General features: G+C 43.0%; 1 non-coding gene across 1 annotated transcript; it reads right to left on the reverse strand.

The window, feature by feature from the left end:
- Positions 1-14114: 14114 nt before the first annotated feature.
- Positions 14115-14221, reverse strand: LOC133238959 (U6 spliceosomal RNA). The gene has a single exon (XR_009733698.1). It is a non-coding gene; the product is annotated as a U6 spliceosomal RNA (small nuclear RNA).
- Positions 14222-15199: the final 978 nt, after the last annotated feature.

The following is a 15199-nucleotide window of genomic DNA, read 5'->3' on the forward strand; positions in this document are numbered from 1 at the left end:
GATAACAACTTGGACTTGTAATTAGAGTCATGAGGGAGCGGGAGGGTAAGTTTTGTGGCACTGAATCCCTAACCTGTGGAACCAGAGGCTATTTCCAGGTAGGTATATCAGAACTGAGTTAAATTGTAGGACATCCAATCAGTGCCTACTAAGAAATGGGGACTTGCTTGGTGGCACTGAAAAAAACATGTCATGGAAATTCCCTGGCAGTCCAGTGGTTAGGACTCTGCATTTTCACTGATGAGGACACTGGTTCAATCTCTGGTCAGGGAACTAAGATTCCACAAGCCAGGAAATGCAGTTGAAAGAAAAAAAAAAAAGATGTCAGAAAATGTCTCTGAGGTACCTGCACCACTGGGCTCACCTTCTTGCAGTTCTGCCAACACCTGAGAGGGCTGCTTATGGGTAGCTGCTGCCACTTCTGCCTGGGCCCTAGAATGAACACACAAGAAGCAGACCTAAGACCCAGTCTCAGCGATGAGCCTGGCCCTCCTAGGGCAGCTCTGCAGCCTGAATCAGAACCACCCAGTCAAGTTCACCCATTCAGTTCAGTCGCTCAGTCGTGTCCGACTCTTTGTGACCCCATGGACTGCAGCACACCAGGCTTCCCTGTCCATCACCAACTCCCAGAGCCTACTCAAACTCACATCCATCGCGTCAGTGATGCCATCCAACCATCTCATCCTCTGTCATCCCCTTCTCTTCCTGCCTTCAATCTTTCCCAGCATCAGGGTCATTTCCAATGAGTCAGTTCTTTGCATCTGGTGGCCAAAGTATTGGAGTTTCAGCTTCAGCATCAGTCTTTCCAATGAAAATTCAGCACTGATTTCCTTTAGGATTGACTGGTATTATCTCCTTGCAGTCCAAGGGACCCTCAAGAGTCTTCTCCAACACCACAGTTCAAAAACATCAATTCTTTGGCACTCAGCTTTCTTTACAGACCAACTCTCACATCCATACAAGACTACTGGAAAAACCATACCCCCAGCCAAATCTGCAGATGCCTGAGAGATAAATGCTTACCATTATATGCCACTGAGACTTTATAGCTGTTTGTTACTTGGCATTTGCTGACTGATACAAACAACATCATCATTTTTTTAATATGATCTCTGCTGTGCATTGATGTTATTATCAGGCACCATACAGATTGCTTTATCTTATTTAATCCTCATTTTAGGAGAGGAGTATTATTATTTTCCTCTTTTATAAATCATGAAACTAAAGCTCAGAAGTTCCCAAGAGGCCTGAAGACCTAGGAAAGAAATCCAAGTTTATCTGACTTCAAAGCTATTGCCCTTTTCATTATGGCTTCAAACAACAGTAGCACCCACTTACTAACACAACCAGTCTGAGTGTCAACTTTTGCATCTGAAAAACCCAGGAAAAAAACAGAAACTTCATAGGGTTCCTTTGGGAAGTAAATGAGATAATGGCTATAAGCCATTGATTTCAATATCTGACATATAGTCAGTGACAAACGGAGTCTATTATGTTATTAATGATTAGAAAATTATTAAATAATACTAATTAACTGATATTAATTAAGCATTACTATAACTTCCTCAATGGCTCAACAAGTAAAGAATCTGCCTGCAATGCAGAAGACACAGGAGATGAGGGTTTGATCTCTGGGTCAAGAGATCCCCTGGAGGAAGAAACAGCAACCCATTCCAGAATTCTTGCCTGGAAAATTCCATGGACAGAGGAGCCTGGCAGTCTACAGTCCACAGGGTCTCAAAGAGTCAGATACGACTGAGCACACAAGCCTTCTTGTTGTTCAGTCACTAAGTCATGTCTGACTATTGTTGATCAGTCACTAAGTATTACTGACCCCATGGACTGCAGCATGCCAGCTTTCCCTGTCCTTCACTATCTCTTGGAGTTTGCTCAAACTCATGTCCATTGAGTCAGTGATGCCATCAAACCAATTCATCCTCTGCCACCCCTTTCTCTTCCTGCCCTCAATCTTTCCCAGCATCAGGGTCTTTTCTAATGAATCAGCTCTTTGCATCAGGTGGCCAAAGGATTGAAGCATCAGTCCAGCAACAGTCTTTCCAGTGAATATTCAGGGTTGATTTCCTTTAGGATTGACTGGTTTGATCTTGCAGTCCAAGGGACCTCAAGAATCTTCTCCAGCACAACAGTCCGAAAGCATTAATTCTTCAGTGCTCAGCCTTTTTATGGTTCAACTCTCACCATCCCACAATTCCACCCTTGGTTATATATCCAAAGAAACTGAAAATACTAATTCAGAAAGATACATACACATCAATGTTAATAGCAGCATTATTTAAAATAGCCATGATATGGAAACAACCTAAGCATCCATCAAGAGATGAATGGATAAAGAAAATGTGATGTGTATATATACAAGTGAAAGTGAAAGTCGCTCAGTTATGTCCGACTCTTTGCAACCCCATGGACTGTAGCCTGTCTGGCTTCTCTGTCCATGGAATTCTCCAGGCAAGAATACTGGAGTGGGTAGCCTTTCCCTTCTCCAGGGGATCTTGCCAATTCAAGGATCAAACCCAGGTCTCCCTCATTGATTCTTTACCATCCAAGCCACCAGGGCAGCCCAAGAATATTGGAGTGGGTAGCCTTTGCCTTTTCTAGAGGATCTTCCCAACCCAGGAATCCAACTGGGGTTTCCTGCATTGCAGGTGGATTCTTTACAACCTGAGCTACCGGGAAGCCCGTATATATACAATGGAACCCTAAAAAAGAATGAAATTCTGCCATTTGCAACAATGTGGACAGATCTATAGAGTATTGCGCTTGGTGAAATAAGTCAGAGAAAGACAAACACTCTGTTATCACTCTGTTATCTTATATGTGGAATCTAAAAAATAAAACAAATTAATACATATAGCAAAACAGAAACAAACTCACAGATATAGAGAACAAACTAGCAGTTACCAACTGAAGCAAGAAGCAGGGAGGGGCAATATACAGGGGTATGGGATTACGAGATACAAACTATTATGTTTAAAACAGATAAGCAACAAAAATTGTACAGGCTCAGTACTTGTAGCACATGGGCTTAGTTGCTCTGTGGCATGTGGGATCTTCCCAGACCAAGGACAGAACCTGTGTCCTCTGCATTGACTCGTGTATTCTTAACCACTGGACTACCAGGGAAGTCCCTACATGTCTTATTATAGACAGAGCTTGTCTATTTGTTTCTCTTCCCCAACTTTGTAGATTTTGAATGCCCAGAGGGGGTGGGTCTAATTCACTGAATTCCCATCAACTGGCACATAGTAACAGTCAACACCCAATAGCTGATTTTATTAATCTTGCCATTAAGGTTGTTGTTTTATTAGAGTACAATGGCTACCTCATAGAGTCACCTAGCCTCCTCAGTGACAGGAGCTATGTAAAGCCACTGAGTGGATGATTTAATGAATATTTTTCAGTCTTCCCTCCCCTTGAGTCCAAAGAAGGCTACCATCTTGTTCAAAGCACCTTAACTCTTTAGAACAGAATTCAAGTGTCCTGCTTTTCCATCCTCAAAGAGCCCTTTAACATATTGGGGATTGAGACAAAAGAATTTCCAAGCCTAGAGACAGATTCGCAACTCTGGCTTCCTGACTCCCTTTTCATATCTTTTCATATCGTGTTCCCAGGTCATCCTTTCCCCACAGTGGCATAAAATAGATTGAATCAAACGAACCCCATCATCCCCCCTGCTTCTCTCTGCTGGGGCCAGGAGGAGCCGGGCTATGCGGCACCAATGACAACAGATAGCAAAGCTCTGTGCTCTTCCTTCCCCCCCAAAACAGCCACCCAAGGTCACAGACAGCCTTTATGGTGGGGGACTTTAAAGTTACCTGAGCAACTTCACAGTGAGAAACCTGAGAAACACTGCTTCAAGGTCAGCATCCACAGTGATAAGCCATGATGTGGTAAAAATGACACTTTGCCTCTATGATCTTCTTCCCCCAAGCCCCGTAACCCTAATCATAAGAGAAACACAAGGCAAATCCCAGTAGAGGGACATTCTACGAAATACCTGACTAGTACTTCTCAAAACTGTCATCCAAACAAAGAAAATCTGAGAAAGTGTCAGTCAAGAGGAGCCGAAGGCGACATGACAATTACATGTACAATGGGGACTTTCCTGGTGGTTGAGTGGCTAAGACTCATCGTGCCCAATGCAGGGGGCCCAGGTTCCGTCCCTGGTCAGAGAACTATATCCCACACCAATAATTATCCCACATGCCTCAACTAAGACCTGGCACAGCCAAATAAATAAATACATGTCTTTAAATGTAATACAGGATCCTGGAACAGAAAAAAGACACTGTAAAAACTAAGAAAATCTGAATAATGTGTGGACTTTAATAAATAATAAAGCATCAGTACTGGTTCATTAGCTGTAATAAATATACTATCTAATTTACGATATTAGGAGAAACTAAATGCAGGGTTTATGGGCTATCCTCACAGTTTTTCTTTAAACCTAAAACTATACTTAAAAATTAATATTATTTGAAAACAAAAAACCGGGGCTTCCCTGATGGTCTAGTGGTTAAGAATCCACCTGCCAATGCAGGGGGCACAGGTTCGCTCCCTGGTCCAGGAAGATCCCACATGCCACAGGGCAATTAAGCCAGTGCACTGCCACTACTGAGCCAGCAAGCTGCAAATACTGAGCTTGTGTGCAGAAACTAAGACATATTCTGCAACAAGAGAAACCACAGCAATGAGGAGCCCTCGTGCTGGAATAAAGAGTAACCCTCACTCACCACAACTAGAGAAAGTAGCAACGAAGACCCAATGCAACCGAGACCCAGCACAACCAAAAACAGAAGTAAGTAAATCAATCTTTTAAAAAAATTGACTAGCTTTCAATCTTTCAAAAATATGATGTTAATGTATAATACTTCCTAAAATATTTGCATTCAAGGAGTTTCAGAATAGACCCCGTGAATAAAATACAGGAAAAGCTGCAGAGAAATTGATTTCTCCAGAGAGTAAGAAAATAACACCCAGTGCTGATTCAATGATATGAGGGATCAAAGGAAGAACAAGCTGAGGGAAGGAGAATTATTCCAATCAGTCTCCCACTGCAGAAACCATAAATAGAAAGATGAAACCAAGCCATGAATCTCTCTTTGAGAAAGGGGAGGTGATCAACAGCATGCATCTTGTTTCACTGCCCCACCAAGATGATACTCTTTCCAAAGAGGGAAAAATGAGCTGCCAATGAGAAATCATTTGGATGACGAAGAAAGACATCTTCTCAGAAACTTCCAAATCAAGTTTGACTGTTAGTCAATGTGCCAAGCTCTGGTTATATGTCATTTCTTCTCCAGAAGATGGAGCTTTAGTCTAAAACATGGATGCAAAGAGAAGTTGGCAAATTGGGTTCAGAATGATAGCATTCAAAGAAAATGCCTAAGATTGGGTCTGTATCAAGGAGAGTTACAAAAGCATTTTTAAATCGCCTTGGAGATTTCATTTGACCTGATTCTCCCATTATAAACAGCCATTGCTTCAACTGTTTTTAGCCAGGCAAAAAGGAAAATTTCAGTGGGAGTCATAAAAAATGATTATGTATCATCTTGTTTTAATGTGGCATTTGTCTTTCCAGAAGTCTAAATGCTGACTATTAACTTATGGTGCAGTTTGTATGTTGAAGGAGGTGACATTTAAATTCACTGTTCTGGTAAATTTATTACACAGAAATGAATTTTCTCTAAAATATTCAAACGTAAAAGTCATCTCTCATGCTTTATTCTAAAACAGATCAGTCGGACTTAGCCCCCAGGACACTCTTGTGGACTGAATATTTGTGTTTCCCCAAACATTGAGATCTTAACCTCAACCTAAAGGTGTTAAGAGGTGGGAACTTTGGGGTGGGGTTAGTGCCCTTATAAAAAAGGACCCTGAAAGCACTCTTCTGCCATATGGGAACACAACTATCTATGAATGAGAAAGCTGACTCTCATAGATATTGAATCAGCCTTGAATTTGGACTTTCCAGCCTCCAAAACCATGAGAAGTAAATAAATGTTTAAGCCACCTGGTTTATGATATTCCATTTCAGCAACCCAAACAGGTGATGATATGACAGTTTAGTTGCTAAGTCGTGTCTGACTTTTGTGACCTCACCAGGCTCCTCTGTACATGAGATTTCCAAGGCATGAATACTGGAGTGGGTTCCCATTTCCTTCTCCAGGAGGTTGTCCCGACCCAGGGATGGAACACAAGCCTCCTGCATTGCATGCGACTTCTTTACTGCTGAGCCACCAAGGAAGCCCCAACCCAAACAGGCTAAGACACATATCTTGTCTTAGAGGCTCATCTCTGAGTCATCATAATGACCATAGCAATGTCTCACGAGAAGCCAGGATGGCTCACATGCCATTCCTGTTTGTAGCCAGCAATGTGGCATAATGTGATTGGCCACGGTCTACCTTTCCCCAGGTCAGGGAATCTGAACAAGATTTACACTCTGTTAGCTGGGAAGAAGAGAGGAAGATATATGTTTTTAGGCAATAAACAATGTCTGCCACACTAGAGGAATCTGTTGAATGGTAGGGATATTTAATAATATCCTAAAAACTGAGAAGGAAATTTGAGACCAAAAAACCAAGCAGGCAACTCCATAAAGTGAAATTATGAAGTTTATTGTGGGTAACTTTCATACTGGCAGGACTGGGCAGATGACAATCCAGAAGCATTCACAGCTGGACTCTGAGCCTTTAAAAAGGATACAGTGGTATTTAAAGGAGCCAAAGTTGAAGATATAATCTGAACACTAAGGGAAAAGCATGTCCACAATGATGGGAATTGAGGGTTTTTTTCCTCCCCCAGGGTTGGTGGGGGAGGGTCTCATGATCATTTACCATCTCTGTGAGCAAAGACATTCTTCCAGTTTCCACATCAGAAAAAGCCAAGGGTAAAAGTTGATAGGAAACTTATCTGGCTTGGGCACATTCCTTAAAAGTAAGCTAAAGTTCAGTCATACAGAAAGGGACAGGGGTAGGACTGAGGGCCAAAGATGAAAAGGACAGAATGGAATCAGTATGCTTCAGCCACAGCACCAGTTAGCTACTGCTGCATAACAAACAAGTCCAAAACTCAATGACTTAAAACAATAGGTATCTGGAATCCATAGGTCAGCTGGGTGGTTCTGCTGGTCTTAGTAGGCTCACACATCATCACTGATAGGTGTGGGGTGGGTAGGTGGCTCTGCTCATCTGGATTGGGCTTTTTCACATGACAAGAGGCAGGGTGGGTGTAGGCTGAGGTGCCTCAAATTTCCCAACAGGGTTTTTCACTCTCCAGCAGTCTAATGGGTTTGTTCATATGACAGACTTGGGATTCCAGAAGAAAGAGCAAAAGCTGAAAGATCCTCTTAAGGTCCAGGCTCAAAACTGACACACTCTCAATTCTGCTGCATTCCATTGGTCTGAACAACTCATCAGACCAACCCAGACTGAAAGGCTGGGGAAACGGCTCTAACTCTTGATGGGAAGAGCCGCAGAGTCACATTATAAAGGGTGTTGTTAAAGGAAGAGATAAAAGAGTTAGGATATTTTTTGCAATCAAGCTGCCACACGTTTTTAGTACTGAGAAACACTGAGCATGCTTGTAAGGTGAGGTCATGTTTGTAAGTGGAAATGGATCACAACCGAGATGGAAAAATTGACCATGCAAAAGGGAATTCATTATCCTTGCAATCACGCAACCCCACAATTCACACAATTGGGTCATTTGGACCATAGTGTTTTGGTGGGAATTTTATTGCATTATATACATACAGTGTATATACACTAGCAATCCACTCTCCAAGGACTGATAAAGCCTGTCAATCAAACAAAGCTATTGATTGGATGTACTGCAGTAGAGGAGAGCATCATTTACAAGAGTCTTGGTAGTATCTCAAAATGGGGAAATTCGTGTTGGAAAGGAAAAGCTTTTCCTCTGTCTTCTTAGGCTCTTTATCAAGACACCTGTGAATTGCACTTTGCTGCTGTTTTTGTTTAATCACTAAGTCATGCCTGACTCTTTGCAGCCCCACAGACTGTATAGCCCACCAGGCTCCTCTGTCCCTGGGATTTCCCAGGCAAGAATACTGGAATGGGTTACCATTTCCTTCTCTAGGGGATCTTCCTGACCCAGGGATCGAACCTGAGTCTCCTGTACTGACAGGTACATTATTTACCACTGGGCCACCTGGGAAGCCCTGTGAATTGCACTAGCAAAAGACAAATTAACAGGGAAAAAAAAATCACACAATTTTTAGTAATATTTAAGTGCATTGGGAGTTCACAGAAAAGAAGTGAAAACTTGGAAAAGTTGTTCAAGGATTTAGGTATCCTTTTTGGGGGGCTGTGATGGGTCTTCGTTGCTGCCCTCAGGCTTTCTCTAGGTGCGGTGAGCAGGGGATACTCTAGTTGTGGTGTGCAGGTTTCTCACTTCAGTGGCTTCTCTTGTTGAGGAGCACGCACTCTACCTGCTCACGCTTCAGCAGCTGCAGCTCATAAATTCTGGAACATGGACTTCAGTAGTTGCGGCGCACACGCTTAGTTGCCCCCCGTGGCGTATGGAATCTTCCCTAACCAGGGATGCGGATTTTTCATCACTGGACTACCAGGGAAGTCCTAGATACACTTTCAAAAAAGGAGAGTTTGGGCTTCAAGAGACAATAAATTACGGGGCAATTACTAGAAAATATACAGAGAGAACTAATAGAAGAACAGGAGTTACTTTCGTGAGGTCTAGGTATGCAAACTCACTTTGGTACAGACTCCCCATATCCAACGGTAAGAGTCGCTTTTCTCTTGCAAGTAGTGGAGGGAAAGAGGTGGGTGCCGTCCTCAAAGGGAAACGTATGCCCTGCTTTATAGTGCTTCCGAGGTGGCGCAGTGGTCAAGAATCTGCCTACCAATTCAGGAGACACACATTCAATCCCTGTGTTAGGAAGATCCCCCAGAGAAGGAAATGGCAACCCACTCCAGTAGTCTTACCTGCAAAATCCCACGGACAGAGGAGCCTGGAGGGATACAGTCCATGGGGTCACAAAGAGGCGGACATGACTGAGCACACACCCAGGTGCACTTCAGTCAGATAAGGGGAGGCCAGAGACCTCTTCCTCCATCTGTTGACTCAACTGCCTTCACGGAAAAATAAACACCAAAATGGCATATTTTGAGGTGTCATATTCTGATCTCCTTTTTTAGCAGAGGCTATTTTCAGGGCTTTAGGGCCTGGGCTGGGTGATTTTAATGTGGGTTTTGCAAGGTAGGAGACCATCTAGCCTTGGGCATAGCTTATGACATAATAGCTTTGGGTAGGTGGGCCCGGTGATTCTAATATGGTAAAAACAAACTGTGACGAATAGTCTATTTTAGCTGGTTCGCAGTCTTATCTTCTAAGAGCAAGCATTTCCTGGAATCAAGAGCTAACTGTTTTATGCCTGGTTTCTGTGTTATTTCATGTACGCATGGACACACATTCCTGGTCCCAGTATGGTTTAATTCAGGCACAGGAAATTATGTCAGTTTCTGTTCTCATATATAGTCAATGTGTTTTATTTATCTCCTCCTTTTCTCCAACTCCACCTGTCTCCGGGTGAAATATTCTGCGACCTTACTTCTCAAAAGTGTGAAACAATTTTTGAACTGCACACAAAGTGTGTGTAAATCCAAGCAAAACAGGCAACACAATGCTGAAAAAGTTCTAGGCAGGGAATTAATTGAAAGGCCTGATTTCACTATTTTTGCAACAGGACACAGACTCCCACACAACCTCTTTTAAAAATCACTTCATCTTCAGAAAAGCTAGATTTCTCAACCAACGTTTGGTACATTTTTACAATAACACTCTAAAAAGCTCTGACATTGACGGATTCCAAAGAAAACGAGGCAGTATCTAAAACTTAGAATACTACTCATGGAGCATATGGCTAGACACTTTATTTAAAGGAAAGGACAAGGAATCCAGAAAGACTATAATTAGAAAAACTTCATGCACTGCTCACAAGAACAAGTAGCTTTCCTGGTACCTGAATGTTTAAAATAATGGCCTCTGACATTTTGAAAAATGGCTATATTGTACCAAGTCAATAAAAGTGAAAAGGCACGGTCTGTGAGCAGAAAACTGTGTGATGTGACGTGTTTCTGGTTGTTTTTAGATGGGGTAAGATGATGGGCTATAAGTGCCTTTTTTGTTGCCATGACAATCATTTCCTTTCAGTTCAGTTCCGTTCAGTCGCTCAGTCGTGTCTGACTCTTTGCAACCCCATGAACCACAGGTGCGTTCATGAACTGGCGTGCTGTGGTTCATGGGGTCGTAAAGAGTCAGACACAACTGAGCGACTGAACGGAATTGAACTGAACTGAACCGCAGCATGCCAGGCCTCCCTGTCCATCACCAACTCCCAGAGTCCACCCAAACCCATGAACATTGTGTTGGTGATGCCATCCAACCACCTCATCCTCTGTTGTCCCCTTCTCCTCTTGCCCTTAATCTTTCCCAGCATCAGGGTCTTTTCAAATGAGTCAGCTCTCCGCATCAGGTGGCCAAAGTATTGGAGTTTTAACTTCCTTCAACATCAATCCTTCCAATGAACACCCAGGACTAATCTCCTTTAGGATGGACTGGTTGGATCTCCTTGCAGTCCAGAGGACTCTCAAGAGTCTTCTCCAACACCACAGTTCAAAAGCATCAATTCTTTGGCACTCAGCTTTCTTTATAGTCCAAATCTCACATCTATACATGACTACTGGAAAAACCATAGCCTTGACTAGACAGACCTTTGTTGGCAAAGTAATGTCTCTACTTTTGAATATGCTGTCTAGGTTGGTCATAACTTTACTTCCAAGGAGCAAGCATCTTTTAATTTCATGGCTACAACCACCATCCGCAGTGATTTTGGAGCCCAGAGAAATAAAGTCAGCCATGGTTTCCACTGTTTCCCCATCTATTTGCCATGAGGTGATGGGACCAGATGCGATGATCTTAGTTTTCTAAATGTTGAGCTTTAAGCCAACTTCTTCACTCTCTTCTTTCACTTTCATCAAAAGGCTCTTTAGTTCTTCACTTTCTGCCATAAGGGTGATGTCATCTACATATCTGAGGTCATTTCCCTTAGTAATATGGATAACTGCACCATGAGCTGAGGAGTTCAGCCAGTGCTGTAATAAGCTGAGATGAGTGGAAATCAGCCTCCTTTAGTGGATACGATCAGGCAGGCCTTTGACTCCCACACTGCTCCATTCCATTCTTCACAGGGCAACAAGCACCCCCACAGCCCGGTATACAAAACCCATCAATGCCATCTTCCTGTGTCAGACTTACTGCCATTATCTGCCCCTGGCTCTCTCAACTTCTCAATTATGTGAACAAAAAATTCTATATTTATTGCTTACTCTAGTCTGATTTGTGTTTCTATCCTTTTCCATTAAAAAATCATTTTAAATATGTTTGGTGGTGGTTTTGGTGATGGTGTATACCCTTCTATTTTGATATCTTTCTATAGACATTGTTTTTGAAATGGCCACTACTGAATTCCTATGTGCAACCAAGTTTTTTTGTCTGGCAATAGAGTTTTTCCACAGAGACTCTCCAGAACTGGTGATTGACAATGGTCATAATAACTACAGATTTTTGTTAATTCTGATGTTCTCTGTATAAACCCATCTGTAGTCAAAAACTGTGGTTGGGGAGGGAGGTAGGATTGGGGTGGTGCTCCAGTGGGGGAAGAGAAATCAGTGACCTTGTCAGCCACGAGAACTCAAAAAGGAATACAGAATTGTTATAAAGTCCCTGGCTTTCCATGTGACCCTGGACTTTGTAGACATATTAGAAGGGGTCCCCAATTTCATATTTTCTCAGTCCTTCCATCTCTTAAGCCTCTATCCTTAAAGCTGCATGAGAATATATTTTATTTAGGGGCCAGCTGCTCTGCCCAAGGAAAATGGAAAACAAGCATGTCTCTGAGGATAACAAATGTGGTTGACCTTGAGTGGAAGGGAGTGGCGCAGATAAAAGTCCTTGAAAGAGGAACAAGGAGCTGAAAAATATCACATGTCTTTGGGAAAGAGAGAATCATTGTAGAATAAGATAAGTGAGTGCTCCGAGCCTGTGTTGGGATGGAAAACAGGACCCCTCTGCCCTTGGGCAGGAAGAGGAGGACAGTGGGTCTGAATGGTCCAGGGAAAAGCAGCTCAGAGAGAAGGGAGTGGGGATCAGGGATCTTTAGTAACCCATGTCTGCAGCGGCTTCTTGGACCTCAGTAACAAGGATGTGTCTTTACTTTCATCGGTAGGGAAACTGATGTGAGAGGCTGAAAAATTCCTAACAGAGCTAAGACTGTGTGCCAGGTGCCATTCTAAGTGTGTTTCATCTGGTAACCCATGTAATGCTGTCAAAGAAAATACAGTAAGGTAAAGTGCCAAAAACAAGATTGACTCAGAACTATGGCAACAGAGGAAAAGAGACCCCTGTGTGGAACCGGGCTCAATTCTGAAATCAACAAGGACCAGTGGGGACTCCCAGCCAGGGAGAAAGGTGGTGGTTGGGGGCTGGAAAATCACTAAGAGGAAACACCGGGGATTCCACCTAAAACAACCTAACGGGATTCTCGCTGAAAGTGGAGCAACGTAATCAGACATCACCTAGAGGTCAGACATCACCTGGGGGATGGGGGTAGATGAGGAATTTGGTCAGACATCCATGGTGATCAGATGCTGAGGGTGGGGGATGCTGGCTAAGCTGACTCAGCCATTTTTGCTAAGACTGGGCCATGCCAAGAAGAGCATGGGAGCTCCAAAACTGAGTTTTCTTTGGGAAGAGAGTTTAGAGGAGCTGATTAAAGTTTGATCAAGGAGAGAGTCTTTGTCAACCCTTAAAACAGCTCTACGAAATAGATAATGTTATTCCCTTTTACAGATGAGAATACTGGGGTGTAGAGAGTCTGGCCAGCCGTAGATCCAGGTCTCTGTGCTTAGGCAGCATACTTCACTGAGGGCACAGTCTGAGTACATTAACCTGCTATAGATCTGACTACTTTTCGCCAATCAGCAGTCACACGATTTTTAACTTGTACCTCAATTTCAGCTCCTTGGAGAATGACTACCTCCCTCTTCGAGGTAACACTCCAAGGCCTCCCAAAATGAAATTCACATCTTTTCAAGTGAAGGGGATCCAGACAGGCCACCCTGAAACATTCCACTTTGGCTTAAGAATCATTTTGAACTGAAGACGTTTGTGCTCCTGAAATCCCTCAGCTACCGAAAGGTAGAACCTCCTGAAAGAATTCAATTGTCCTAAGTCCCCTCTCCAGGAGCCACTCGAGTCTTCTCCTGAGGAGAGAAGTCAGTACCACACCCAGACAGACATTGTCACAAGACTGTCCTGTCTCTCATCTAACCTTTTAAGGACTCATCGAGCATTCCAAAGCATCGTTTTCTTCTCTATAGATACTCATTCTCCCACTTCTGTTTTCCCTACTAAGGAACATAGACCTCAAATTCTAACTACTCCCCTGTGCTACTTGTTATTGTTTAATTGCTCAGTTGGGTCCAACTCTTTTAAGACCCTATGGACTGTAGCCCGCTGGCCTCCTCTGTTCATGGGATACTCCAGGCAATAATACTGGAGCGGGTTGCCAGGCCTCCTCCAGGGCATCTCCCCAACCCAGGAATCGAACTCTCATCTCTTTCATCTCCTGCATTGGCAGGTGGGTTCTTTACCACTGAGCCATCCTTTTTATGACTGAGTAATATTGCATTGTGTATATATACCACAGCTTCTTTATCCGTTCATCTGTTGATGGACATCTAGGTTGCTTCCACGTTCTAGCTGTTGTAAATAGTGCTGCAACGAACAATGGGATACATGTGTCTCTTTCAATTTTGGTTTCCTCAGGGTATATGCCTAGGAGTGGGATTGCTGGGTCATATGGGTGTTTTATTCCCAGTTTTTTGAGGAATCTCCATACTGTCTTCCATAGTAGCTGTAACAATTTACATTCCCACCAACAGTGCAAGAGAGATCCCTTTTCTCCACACCCTTTCCAGCATTTATTGTTTGTAGACTTTTTGATGAGGGCCATTCTGACCAGTGTGAGGTGATATCTCATTGTAGTTTTGATTAAAAATATGGAACACTTCAGGAATTTGCATGTCATCCTTGCACAGGGGCCATGCTAATATTCTCTGTATCGTTCCAATTTTAGTATATGTGCTGCCTAAGCGAGCACTGACTGATCCTTATTAATCGGTCTTTTGTTGGTCTCGTTTACAGGGCCCCAGTTGAAAATGCCTAAGATAGGTAGAGGGAAAAGATTTTTTTATTCCTCTACACAATTCAGACCATTTTAAACACATCCTCCCTGTTTGGTGAAAGTCCATCTAGTCTTTTTTGCACAGTGAAGCAACAAGTAATTAAAAAATGGTTCTATTTATCCAGAAGACAAACTTCATAACATGGTCACATTTTCTGATGTCTCTACTCAGAGGTCTGGAGCCTAAAGGGTTGGGAGGAAGGGTTATACTGGATAGCATGAAGTTTCTTTCTGGGTTTTTTGTTTGTTTGTTTGTTTTTGCCTTTTTTTTTAATCTAGAGAGTTCACTAAGAGAAGGAAATGGCAACCCTCTCCAGTATTCTTGCCTCAGAAATCCCATGGACAGAGGAACCCAGAAGGCTACAGTCCATGGGGTTGCCAAAAGTCAGACGTGACTTAGCAACTAAGTAACAGAGAGCTTACAAAAACAGGGGGAGGAGCAAGATCAGGTTCTAGAAAAAAATGCCTGGTTAAAGACTTTGAGGCTAAGTTACAAAGTTGGTTAAAAATTGTTCAGTTCAGCTCAGTTCATTCGCTCAGTCATGTCCAACTCTTTGCGACCCCATGAATTGCAGCACACAAGGCCTCTCTGTCCATCACCAACTCCCAGAGTTCACTCAAACTCACATCCATCGAGTCAGTGATGCCATCCAGCTATCATCATCCTCTATAGTCCCTTCGCCTCCTGCCCCCAATCCCTCCCAGCGTCAGAGTCTTTTCCAATGAGTCAACCCTTCAGATAAGGTGGCTAAAGTACTGGAGTTTCAGCTTTAGCATCATTCCTTCCAAAGAACACCCAGGACCAATCTCCTTTAGAATGGACTGGTTGGATCTCCTTGTAGTCCAAGGGACTCTCAAGAGTCTTCTCCAACACCACAGTTCAAAAGCATCAAT

This window comes from Bos javanicus, chromosome 25 (assembly GCF_032452875.1).
Source record: "Bos javanicus breed banteng chromosome 25, ARS-OSU_banteng_1.0, whole genome shotgun sequence".
Lineage (NCBI taxonomy): Eukaryota > Metazoa > Chordata > Mammalia > Artiodactyla > Bovidae > Bos > Bos javanicus.